This window comes from Panthera leo, chromosome A3, assembly GCF_018350215.1.
Source record: "Panthera leo isolate Ple1 chromosome A3, P.leo_Ple1_pat1.1, whole genome shotgun sequence".
NCBI lineage: Eukaryota > Metazoa > Chordata > Mammalia > Carnivora > Felidae > Panthera > Panthera leo.
Window position 1 is genome coordinate 115,415,073 of NC_056681.1, and position 11,850 is coordinate 115,426,922.

General features: G+C 44.5%; 1 long non-coding RNA gene across 1 annotated transcript; it reads left to right on the forward strand.

Annotated features, from left to right (window-relative positions):
* Nucleotides 1–2,378: 2,378 nt before the first annotated feature.
* On the forward strand, nucleotides 2,379–7,484 carry LOC122215124. The gene is made up of 3 exons (XR_006200252.1): nucleotides 2,379–2,576; nucleotides 5,245–5,367; nucleotides 6,865–7,484. It is a non-coding gene; the product is annotated as an uncharacterized LOC122215124 (long non-coding RNA).
* The last annotated feature ends 4,366 nt before the right edge of the window (nucleotides 7,485–11,850 follow it).

The following is an 11,850-nucleotide window of genomic DNA, read 5'->3' on the forward strand; positions in this document are numbered from 1 at the left end:
GGAGGAGGAGATAGTTCTTTGACAAAACAGCAGCAGTGGGTGGAGCCGTGAGGACCGGAATGGCTGGCTGATGAGAGATCCCTGGAGCAGGATTGGCCAAGGGAACAGCACAGTGGTGGCTTCTCCTCCATTTTCAGCTTTTCCTTCTCTTCTGCTCTGCCATCACCCCGTCCCTGATTTCTGCCAAACTGTAAAAGTCAGTTACGCCAGCTGTCTTGTGTCCTTGCTTCTTTGTGGAATGCAGGGAGAGAGATGCGCCATGTGTGGGGTGAAGCCACATGGAGAGCAGATGGCAGCTACAGGGGACAGACGTATGAGGCTGTTGATCAAACATTCACTGGAAACAAGCTGGATTGAGAGAGACGTAACTGCAGAATTCCCAGGGATTGGGCAAGGGGGATGAAGGAGGGCCTAGAATTCTGACCACCAGTGGGATGGGAGAGATTGGCAGGTGCTCTGGACTTTGGAGGGAAAGGTGAGTTGGAGGACTCGGGGCTAGCCAGGAGGCAGCTCTTGGGGACCCAGATTCCACTCAGTTCCTCTCTCCCCACAGAGCTAGCAAGGCGTGTAGCACACAATCAATTCTCAATAAATCCCCAGTGACTATGTCCATATAGTATTTGGTCCATTGAGAACCAAAATACTATATAATATGCACAGGGAGCTCCCAGGCTACAAAGCAAAGTCAGACTATGCATTGGGGATCTTACAGGGATGTGGCCTTCTGTTCAGTCCCACCTGGCTCTGTGGAATTTCTTTCTCTTTCTCTTCCCCTAAACAAATTCTCAGTAGTTATTCAGTTTGTAAACTTTGGTCCCCCCCGCCCCACTGAGATGATCATTCCCTACAATCTAGTTATTCAGTTTGTAAACTTTTTTCCCCCCAATTGATCGTTCCCTACAATCTAGTTATTCAGTTTGTAAACTTTGGTTTTTCCCCCAGATGATCATTCCCTACAATCTAGAATTCTCATCAAACAAGTCACGTTTTATTTCTTCTGCTCCTTTAAGGCAACTTCTATTACTTTCCACATCCTGGACTTGAGATTTCTTGCTTACCCTCTTCCTCTCTCAACAGCTTTATTGAGATATGATTTACCTACCACAAAATTCAGCTTTTTAAAGTGTACATTTCAGTGGTTTTCAGGCTATTTAGAATTGTGCAACCGTCACCACTATATAAATCCAAAACATTTTCATTGGCCTAAAAGGAAAGCCCATACCCATTAACGGTCACTCCCCATCTCCCATTCCCTAAGCCCCCAGAAACCACTAACCCGTTTTCTGTCGCTATGGATTTGCTTATTTGGGACATTTGACATAAGTTAATTCATCCACATTGTAATATGTACTGGTGCTTCCTTTTTTTGTTGAATGAATAATAATCCATTGTGTGGATATACCACTTTTGTTTATCCATTCATTAGCTGATGGACATTTGGGTTGTTCTCACTCATTAACTACTAGGAATAATGCTGCTATGGACATGCATGGAAAAGTTTTTAAAAAATTTTTTAATGTTGATTTTATTTTTGAGAGAGAGAGAGAGAGTCAGAGCATGAGTGGGATAGAGGCAGAGAGAGAGGGAGACACAGAATCCAAAGCAGGCTCCAGGCTCTAAGCTGTCAGCACAGAGCCCCACACGGGGCTTGAACCCATGAACCAGAAGATCATAACCTGAGCTGAAGTCGGATGCTTAACCGACTGAGCCACCCAGGTATCCCCATGCACAGAAAAGTTCTTATGTGGTCGTACTTCTTTTTTTTCTTGCGGATAGATGCCTAGGAGTGGAATTGCTGGGTCACATGGTAACTCGATGTTGCACATTTCAAGAAACTGCCACACTGTTTTCCAAAGTGGCTGCACCATTTTACATTCCTAAGAGCAGTGTAGGACAGTTCTGATTATCTGCACATCTTTATCAATACTTGTTATTGTCTGGCTTTTCCATCTGAGCTCCTAATCTCCTTTAAAAGTTGCTTTCCTCTTGTTTACTCCTCCTTTTTTTTGGCCTTTTGACCAAAGGATTGTACACAAGCCAGTAGTTGAAAATTTTTCACCTGAAATCAACGTCAACATATCTAAACTTTCATTTATATGACTGTGATTCCTGTTTGCTCCAGCCATGCACAGACTCAGACTACTTCAGAACGGAGTTTCCCCCAACCCTGGTGGAAAAGAGAATGATACAGAACATGCTTCTTTTCTGGGATCCTAGAGAAGCTACATGTAGAAGATGGGTGTGTTCTCTGTTCCTTTAAGAAATTTTAAGGACAATCACTGGTTATACAGTACTAACTAGTCCTCTCAGAGATTGCGCAAAAATAGTATTACACAACATATTATGGTTCTGTCATTTCATTTGCCTTCTTACAGAAACCCAGGGGCAACCATTATGAGTCTGTCCATCTTCTGGATGAGGCTACTTGCCTAAGGAATGGTGGAGCAGAACCTCCAACTCAAGCTAGGTCCTGCTCTTCTCTTAACCTGCAGGCTGTTCCCAGGATCTCTCCATCTTGTCACTGACTTGTCGGGAACTTCAAAGGGACCCTTCCCTATACCACACATTTCCTGCTGGTAAGTTGGACACCTGGTGTCTCAGCTCTTTGCGTGACTGGCTTGTGATTCCAGGGCTGCGTGGGGCTGTTTTGGCAACAACTGGGCTTCTGGATTTTGCTTTTGCTGTTTTCTTTTCCACTTCATTGTTTTCATAGGATGTCTGCCTTCCCAAAATAGCACCGGGGCATTCCAGGTAAACTCAACATCCGACCAAAATCCCCATTCAGCAGCAAGTCAGAGGGGATCTGGCTTGCCACTGTTTTCTTCCCTTCCTTTGATCACTGTGGCTCTGGAGGAGTAAGTCTGGGGCTCACTGTGGAGCCTGGACAGAGAAGGAAGTGGGGGGAGGGGAGGACGTGGTTGAGTTCTCTTGGAAGATGGCCAGCTGCCGCTCCAGCCTTCTGCCCCAACGCTAGAGGGAGGCCATGCTCCGGCCTCAGAAAATGTGAGGAGGAATAGAGGAAAGAATTGGGCAAGGTTGTGTGGTCTACATCGTTTTACACAGAGAAAGGAAACAACCAATGTGGACCCAGATTTTTCTCTGATTCCTGGAGGCAGCATGGTCCAATGGAAGAACACTGGGTTTGGATTAAGACAGAGCTGAATCCTGGTTCTAGGGTTTACCAGTAGCTGTTAGGCATAGAGCAGCTGTAAGTTGCCTTAGCAACTCCTTTACCACCCTGAGTCTCTAATTATCCCCATAATCGTGCCCACCATGAGCAGTAAAGACTGATAGGTGCAAAGCCTCAATAGGTCCAGGCCTTTGGTAGGTAATTCAGTCAATATAGATTAGTTCTTACCTACTTCCTAGAGCTCAGGAACATTTAAGGTCTCTTTTAGCAAATTTCAAGTATACAATACCATATTATTAACGACAGTCACCATGCTGCACATTAGATCCCCCCAATTTAGCCATAACTAAAACATTTACCAACCACTCCCATTTCATCCCTTCCCCCACCCCCCACCCCCAGCCCCAGTCTTCATTGCCTTTTGATATAATTATTACCCAAGTATTGAGAAGGTCCTAGAGACCAGTTTTGAGAAGTGAAAAACAGCACAGAATTTCATCAGACAGGCAGGGGCAGTGGCCTGCAACTTTGCTCACTCATTTATGCAGCCCTAATATAATTTCCTACGGGTATCCACTCCCTGCCTCCAGCACATCCTAAAAATGAAATCTAAAAATTGTTTATCTAAGTTTAAATAGTTGCAAAGTGTGTGATTTCTGGCATATTGTAAATATTGACATTTAAAACTAACTGTTACATCACACTTTTAAATTTATCTGACGAAATATGACATCCAGTGACTATAGCATCTGTGATTTCATACCCACCACAATCCATTTTAAAATGTATGAAAAATCTAATTTAACATGCAAAATATCTACATACTTTTACCTCCTTGAACGTGTGTTACTATTCCTACTTCCTCTACAGACTTCTGTCCTGATTTATTTATTTTTTATATTTATCTATTTTTGAGAGACAGAGTGAGACAGAGCATGAGCAGAGGAGGGGCAGAGAGAGAAGGAGACACAGAATCTGAAGCAGCTCCAAGCTCTGAGCTGTCAGCACAGAGCCCGATACGGGGCTCGAACCCATGAACCATGAGATCATGACCTGAGCTGAAGTCAGACACTTAACTGACTGAGCCACCCAGGCGCCCCTGATTTATTTTTAATGCTTCAAAGTATTTTATTGACTACATTGAAAGTGGAGAAAGCCATTTTAGTGGTCAATTTTTCTTGTTGCTCCTATATGACTCTCCCTTAAGAGTATACATTCTTTGATGAAAGCAGGGGGAAAAAAGAACAAAATTGTTAAAGGAAGATTGTTATCACTCCCACCACCTGTGCAGGAGTGCAACAGACCCTGTGGGTGTGGACCCCTCCAGGGAATTGTTCCTCATGTTGGGTCCCCCTTCTTTTGTAAAGTTGGGACAGTCTCAGTGTGTGAGTTCTCTTATTCCCAGACAGCTCCATTTTAGGGAAGAGGGCCTATGGAAGTCAAGAGTCTGCAAAGTGGTATCCTGATTACTATTTTTGCCTGATGACCCTCTGGAATGTCCTGTGTATCCCAGTTAGGGGACAGCTAAGTTCGAATTTGAAACTCAGCTTTGCCACTTATGGGGGTCAGGGAACCCTAGGCTAGTTATCAAGCCTGTGCTTCCCCAAAGGATTGTTAGACTAAAATGAGGCTAAAAGAAATGAGGCTACAAAGTAGGGTCTCAATAAATAACATCAGTTCTCAGGGGCCACTTTTTTTTTCTTTTCTTTTTTACATTTAGAATAGATGAAATGAGGATGTATATTATAATCAGGGTGTACATTTGACGGGGTGGGGTAGGGTTGCCCCCAAAATCTGTTATTAAATTAATGGTATGTCTTGCAATTAGTTATCACTTGGAATTAAAGATATGGGGCACCTTACATCTTTCCATCTTGTTATCAGCCTGGCTTCTTTTAGGTTGTTTTACCTGGTAACATTCCAAGGGGGCTTATGGGCCCTAAGAGCCAATTCTACAGCAACAGTGTGTGATCCTTCCTGGAGACTTTGCCTAGGTTGTCACTATGACCCAGAGATCAACAGTCTGTAGGTTTTGTGGATGTATTTTCTCTAGAACCACCAGTCCTAACCGTGGGACACTAAACTTCATATGATGTTTGTTTTTCCCTCCACAGCTCTGTGAATATTTCGTGCAATTTTCCTTGATCAGTTTGACAGATCATTGTCCAGAGGAGCTGTTGGCCTCATCAGATTTGGAAACATCACTGTGCATTCCTTATCATTTAAAAGAAACAAAGGTAGGGCCCCTCGGTGGCTCAGTCAGTGAAGCATGTGACTCTTGATCTCTGGGTTGTAAGTTTGAGCACCATGTTGGGTATAGAGATGACTTAAAAATAAAAAAAATCCTTGGGGCACTTGGGTGTTTCAGTCGGTTAAGCATCGGACTCTTGATTTCGGCTCAGGTCATGATCTCACGGTTCACGGGCTCTGCACTGATGACTCGGAACCAGCTTGGGATTCTCTTTCCCTCTCACTCTGTCCCTCCCCCGCTCAGGCTCTCACTCTCTCAAAATAAATACACTTAAAAAAAATCCTCAAAAAAATAAAAGAAAGTCCATTAAAAAGAGATCTTAGCACTGACTTCTGTGACAGATGACTGTAAGTCACCTCCAGAGAAGGTTTTGTCCTTGACTTTGTGGCTCCACTTTGAGTAGATCCCTACCTACTAGGGAGTAGAGCATGAAACATCCTCTCCACTCACATACTAGGTGTCTGGCAAATGTTGTCGGATGAATGAATGAGTGAATGAATGAATGAATGCCATGAAAATTCATTTAAATAAAAACATTTTATAATGGAAGCTTCCAAACACAGAAGTAAATAGCACAGTGCTTCCCAAACCCCACCCAGCCCTAGAAAGAGCCCAGAAATTCTCATTTTGAAGAAGCATTTCCAGTGCATTTGATGTGCTCAGTGGAACCACACTTTGAGAAATGCCGTCTAAATCAGTCAAAGCTTCTGTCCTCTTCTGTCTCTTCTTTACCTCCTTGACCTCACCTCTCGCTGTGCCCACCTTGTATTCTGATCCAGTTGCTCTGAATTTCTTTTAGATCCTTGAATGTGCCCTGCTCTCTCTCAACCTCTCTCTCTCTTTAGATTATGCACTACTATTTTTCTTTTTTAGTCAAGTATAGTTGACACACAATGTTAGATTAGTTTTGGGGGCACAACAGTGATTCGGCAGCTCTGTAACTTAGGCTGCGCTCACCCCAAGTGTAGCTACCATCTGTCACCATACAACATTATTACAGTACCATTAACTGTAGTCCCTATGCTGTGCCTTTTGACCCTGTGACTTATTCATTCCATATCTGGAAGCCTATACTTCCCCTCTCCTTCACCCATTTTGCCCATCACCCCACACCCTAACCACCAGTTTGTTCTCTGTATTTTGGGGTCCATTTCTGCTTTGTTTGTTCATTTTATTATTTCAGTATCACGTGTAAGTGAAACATGCTGTACCCTCTTTATCTGGTCTTTACATAGGCTTTAGTTCTGCCTGCATCACACCAAGTCTCCATCGTATGCCCTCACCCGCTTGACGTTTAATTAACTCTTATTCATGGTTTGGGTTCTAGTTTGGCATCACTTTTTCCCTGCTGCCTTCCCTAAACTTCGATTCCAGGTCAGGTGTCCCTCTACCTGCTCTCCCAGTGCCCCGCCCTTCTCTTCCATAACAACCATCATATTGCTTTGTCATTGCATCCTAATGACTGCTCTTCCTCTCCAACCAGACTGTAGGCTCCCTGAAGAGTGGAAAACTCATCCATCTCATCTACTGCTATAGTCCCAGCACTCAGCATGAGACTGGCACACGGCATGCATTAGGCAAGTAATCACCCAAACTGAAACTGAATTCAACTGAAAGTTTATTTCAACCACACAAATGAGGGGAACGATTTTAATAGTAATAAATACCCAAATTTTATTTGTGTGCAGTATAAAACCCTCAAGCACTAGCGAGTATGTGCAAAATACCAGCCGAGTATAAACACCTGCTTGCTATGTATTCACTGTATTTTATGTCAGCTCTTATTGACAGATGTATCGCAGTAATTCTCAAAGAATTAAGAAAAATGAGGAAAATAACCACCACTTACTTTGTTCTGTCCTCTTACTGAGAAAAGATAACCTTTATTCGTGTTTTGTTCAGCTTGAGGACTGCCAGCCAAGTCTGGAGGGCACTCTTTTCTTCTTTATGCTTTCATTTGCTCCCAAGAGAACGTATCATCTATTTCTGCACTGCCCAAGAGGGTAGTCACTGGCCACAAGCGGCTATTAAGCACTTGAATTGTGGCTAGAGCAGATTGAGATGTGCCGTGAATATCAAATACACACTGGACTTAATATGAAAACGAGAATGTAAAGTATCCCATGAAGATTTTTAATATTGATTACAAGTTAAAATTGATAATATTTGGCTATATTAAGCTATATGAATTAATAAAACATATTATTAAAGCTAATTTCACCTGTTTATTCTTACTTTTTTAATGCGGTTACTAGAATATTTAGAACTACATATGTGACTTGCATTACTTTCTACTGGAAAGCACTAATCAACATAGCCATTTAAACTCTGCCACAGTATTTTCATCTCTACAATGGGAATAGCAATCATACCTTCCTTACAGGAGTGTTATGAGGATAAAATGAGTTCACATCCGTAAGATACATGGAATAATACCTGGCATAGAACAAGTGCTTTGTAAATGTCCATGAAATAAATAAATAATGCTTACCAGATTTAGCATCTAAACCCCTTAGATTAGCCTAGTTCCCTACAAAACAGAATTTGAGGCAAAACTCAGGGTCTAGTGTTTTGTTGGAGGATATAATCTCAGGGAAGCTGGACTGAGGAATACAAGGAATGAGACAGGGAAGGAAGGAAGGAAGTGCAAGGTGGTATATTGTATTGTGCACCTGGCCACATCTCAGAAATGTTGTGGGAGGGGGAAGGTAAACAATGTACCTGCCATTTCCTTTCCATCTCCTGTTTCACATCCATCAAAGTTTGCCCCTTGTGGTACGAAGTCGTTTGCACTCTCTGGTTATATCTCAGGGCCCCTCCAGGTAGCAGTGGGGAAGTCAGAGACTCCAGGGGGTTAGGTGGGCTGAACCTAGGCTATGGAGCCACTGAGGCTCCTGACATGGCAGGTGTCATGGAAGTAAGTCTTTATGGAGCCTGACCCTCATCCCTGGAGGGTCATCCAGCAGTGTTAGTGGGGGTGGGCCATCTAGGAGTCAGGGCGAGAACCAAAGCCCAGGGTCGAGGGGACCAGGTGGAACCAGAAAAGGAGGCATGTTGTCTTGACCCAGGGAACCCGTCCTCTGAGATCCTGATGTACATGCTATCAGTCTTCTCCCCTCGGACGCCTCACTAGCATCTCAAGTTTGCACGTTTGAGGTTAAACTCTTGATCTCCATCCCTGGATTGATCCCCTAGCCCCAGATCCCCCATTTCCATCTTTTACAGCTCAGTAGATTTACCCACGTGCTCCAGACTGAAACCTGGGCCCCATACTTATGGTCTCCCAGTTCTCCAGCCCCACATTCCTCCATCAGCAAGTCCTTCTGGTTCTACCTCCAAATCACATCTCAAAGTCATCCAAGTTTCCTCACTCTACCCGATGACCAGGCCACCAGCATCTCTCCCTGGATGATTGCAGTAGATGGCAGGTGGGTCTTCTTGTTTCCTCTTTCCTCTCTCCTGTTCTTTCTCCACACAGCAGCTAGAGTAATCTTTTAAAAATGTAAATCAAATCATGTCTCTTGGCTGCTTTAAAACCTTGCCGGGCTTTCCAGTGTGCTTGGAATCCAACCCAAACTCCTTATCTTGATCTATAAGCCCTCCATAACTTGACTCCTGTCATTTCCTCACCTGAGACACTTCCCTCTTTGCTCTGTGTTAGCCAGTCTCATTCTTTCCTGACACACACCCAGTGTTTTCTTGTTTTAGGGCACAAATTGGCAGAATACGGCTTGCTTGTATTTTGTAAATAAAGTTTCATTGGAACATCAGCAAGACAGAGATTCATGGACAACGAAACCTTACAGTTTACTATCTGACGCTTTACAGAAAAAGTGTGCTGACCCCTGTTTAAGGCCTTCGACCTTGCCCCAGGCTCTTTCCCAACCGGGTTCCTTGGCTTTTAACTCAAATAAAATTTCCTTGTCAACCTTGCCTTAATAGAAGCTTCTCTTTGAACACCACCCCCACCCCACACCCCTTTATTCTCCATTACTCCACTTTGCTTTTTGCCTTTTTAGCTCTTTCTCTATTTGAGATCACATATGTATTTGTTACTTTACTTGTTTATTGTCCTTTTCCTCCCCCTATGATGCTAGGCTCTATGAGGTCAAGGGGCATGGCTGTTTTGTTTGTCTTGTACCCCTAGTACCTCCAAGTGACCACTGGAACAGATGGCCCCTTTGGAGTGGTTCCCACCCTTGTCACCACCACCCTCGCCTGCAGCAATCCAGCGATTCTGCTACTGCTGAGAACAGCTTGGGGGTGGACGATGTTTCCAGAGAACAGTTGAGTATTGAGTCTGAGCAATGGTGTTGGAATTCATGACAATTCTCACCCATCTGAAGAGTTGTGATACCACCTCACTGTGTGATTTCTTTTTTAACAACTCCACAATTTCCACACTGTTCCATACACATCAGAAAATTAAAAAATGAACACAGGGCAGTGTGTGTTTACCTTTTTATTAAGACAGCCTGAGAGTTGCTTTGTTGTGGGGCACCTACTCAGGAAGGCTGCTGGAGGAAGTCCTCAGCTGAGGCCCCGGAGGTTGCCACCTCTGCAGCCACCAGGGGGCTGTGCCACCTTCCAGCATCCTGATTCTGCCCTAACTGTCCCATGCAGGTGGGACGGGCTCCTGGGAGCTGGGAATCTAGGCAAGCAAAAACAGTTCAGGGGCATGGAGGAAGCAGACCTGTGGTATCTTTTTGGGGACAGGTCGAGCACAGGCAGGAAGAGCCTGGACATGTCAATACATCAGACTGAGACCCAGAACCAAGCACAGCTGGCTGCAGATACGCACAGGCAGTCATGGGGTGGAGGGGGCAGGGCAGGAAGTGGCTCAGAGGGCCACTCCCTCTACTTTACAAACGAGAACACTGAGATCTAGAGAAGGGAGCTAGCTAAAATTAGAACCAGCTAGAATTCAGGTTCCCCCCTCCCCCTCCCCGCCATGCTCTGAATATGTCCCTCTGGGCCGAATCTTCTAGGGTATCTGCTACTGCCAGGCTGTTTTACTGGGCAGTATCTAGAATGGCTGCACACAAGTAGGATTTGTCTAGAAAGCTTTCATGGAGGAGGCTTGAAAGAGCCCTGGACTTAACCTCAGATGGACCCAGGCCTGAATCCTGGCCGTCTGCTCGCTGAAGCCACGACAAGGGCCCCAAAACTCTTTAAGCCACAGTTTGACGTCCATAAATTGGGACAAGAGTCCCCGAATTGCTGAGCAGTTTTGTGAATTAAACAAAGTAACCCCCGAGGTGTGTTTAACAAGTGGTAGACACACCGTAGACCTGTGGGCGTTCCACTGACGCTAGTCGAATTTCGAGCAGCCCAGCTTGGCAGAGGAGAGGGCGGGGCAGGAATCCAACTATCCATGGCTTGTAACAACCTCTATAGTAACTACAAATACATTTGCAGAAGGAAGAATCCATGACCAGTGCCCCTTTCCCATCCCTTCAATCAGAATCTCCCAGAAGGCCAGTATGGCTAGTGACTCTGGGCCACTTTTACTAAACAAACAAAAAAAAAATGCATAAGCATTTAACTCCTGCTGGAGCAAACCTTTGTGTTCAGGTGCTGTGAGGATGATAATGTCTCCTCTGCTTGTCTTCTGAGGAATCAGGGTGTGTTCTCATCACATTTGACTTTCTGGGATCCAGGCTTCAGCATTTTCCAACCTTGCTCTTGTCTTTGGATCTGTCCTTAAGAAAGGCTCTGCACCCTCTCTAGGCCATTTTATGAGTTTCCAGTGGAACAATGCTATTATTAATGTGATTTTCTACTTTCCTGGAAGGCCTAAAACAAATGTATCTATGCAAAATGTTACTATTCAGTAAATGGATACCTGGCTGCCTAGTCTGGAGGGTTAGACTATAGCAATGGATGCCAACTTCATGGCTTTGGTCCCTTTTATGCAGGTTACACTCCCCCACGTCCCCCTTCCCTAAGCCAGGTAACCATCCGAGAACAAGGCAAGAGAGGCTTGTGTAGTAAATTTGTTAGTCCTTCTGGGAGAAAAGCTTCAATGCATGGACCATTGATGGTGGGTCATTAACTCCCTCAGTGGGCTAAAAGGACGCCATTTATTCTAATGTGGGACATCTATTCAGAGGTGGCTGAGATCCCACGGCGTTTCACTTCTCTAAGATCCAGGTTGTCCATCTGTGCTCTAAGGAATTTTGGACCTTCAGCAGAGTCTCTCTTGGTAGAAGAGAGGCCCAGCCAGCCACCAACCTCCCTCCAGACAAGTCTTGCTTTTAGCTATTTGCACATTAGGCATCAAGATTGCATTTGAACTAAAATTTTTGCAGCTAAAAACCAGTTTGAAAATCAGTGCATTAGAGACTCAAAATTATGGGCACCAGGCTCTGTTCTAGGTGATCGACACGTGTCATCTTGTGACTGACGTTCCTCTTTATGACCATCGCAGAAATGGGTGGTAGCCCTATTTCACTGGCAAGGAAACCAA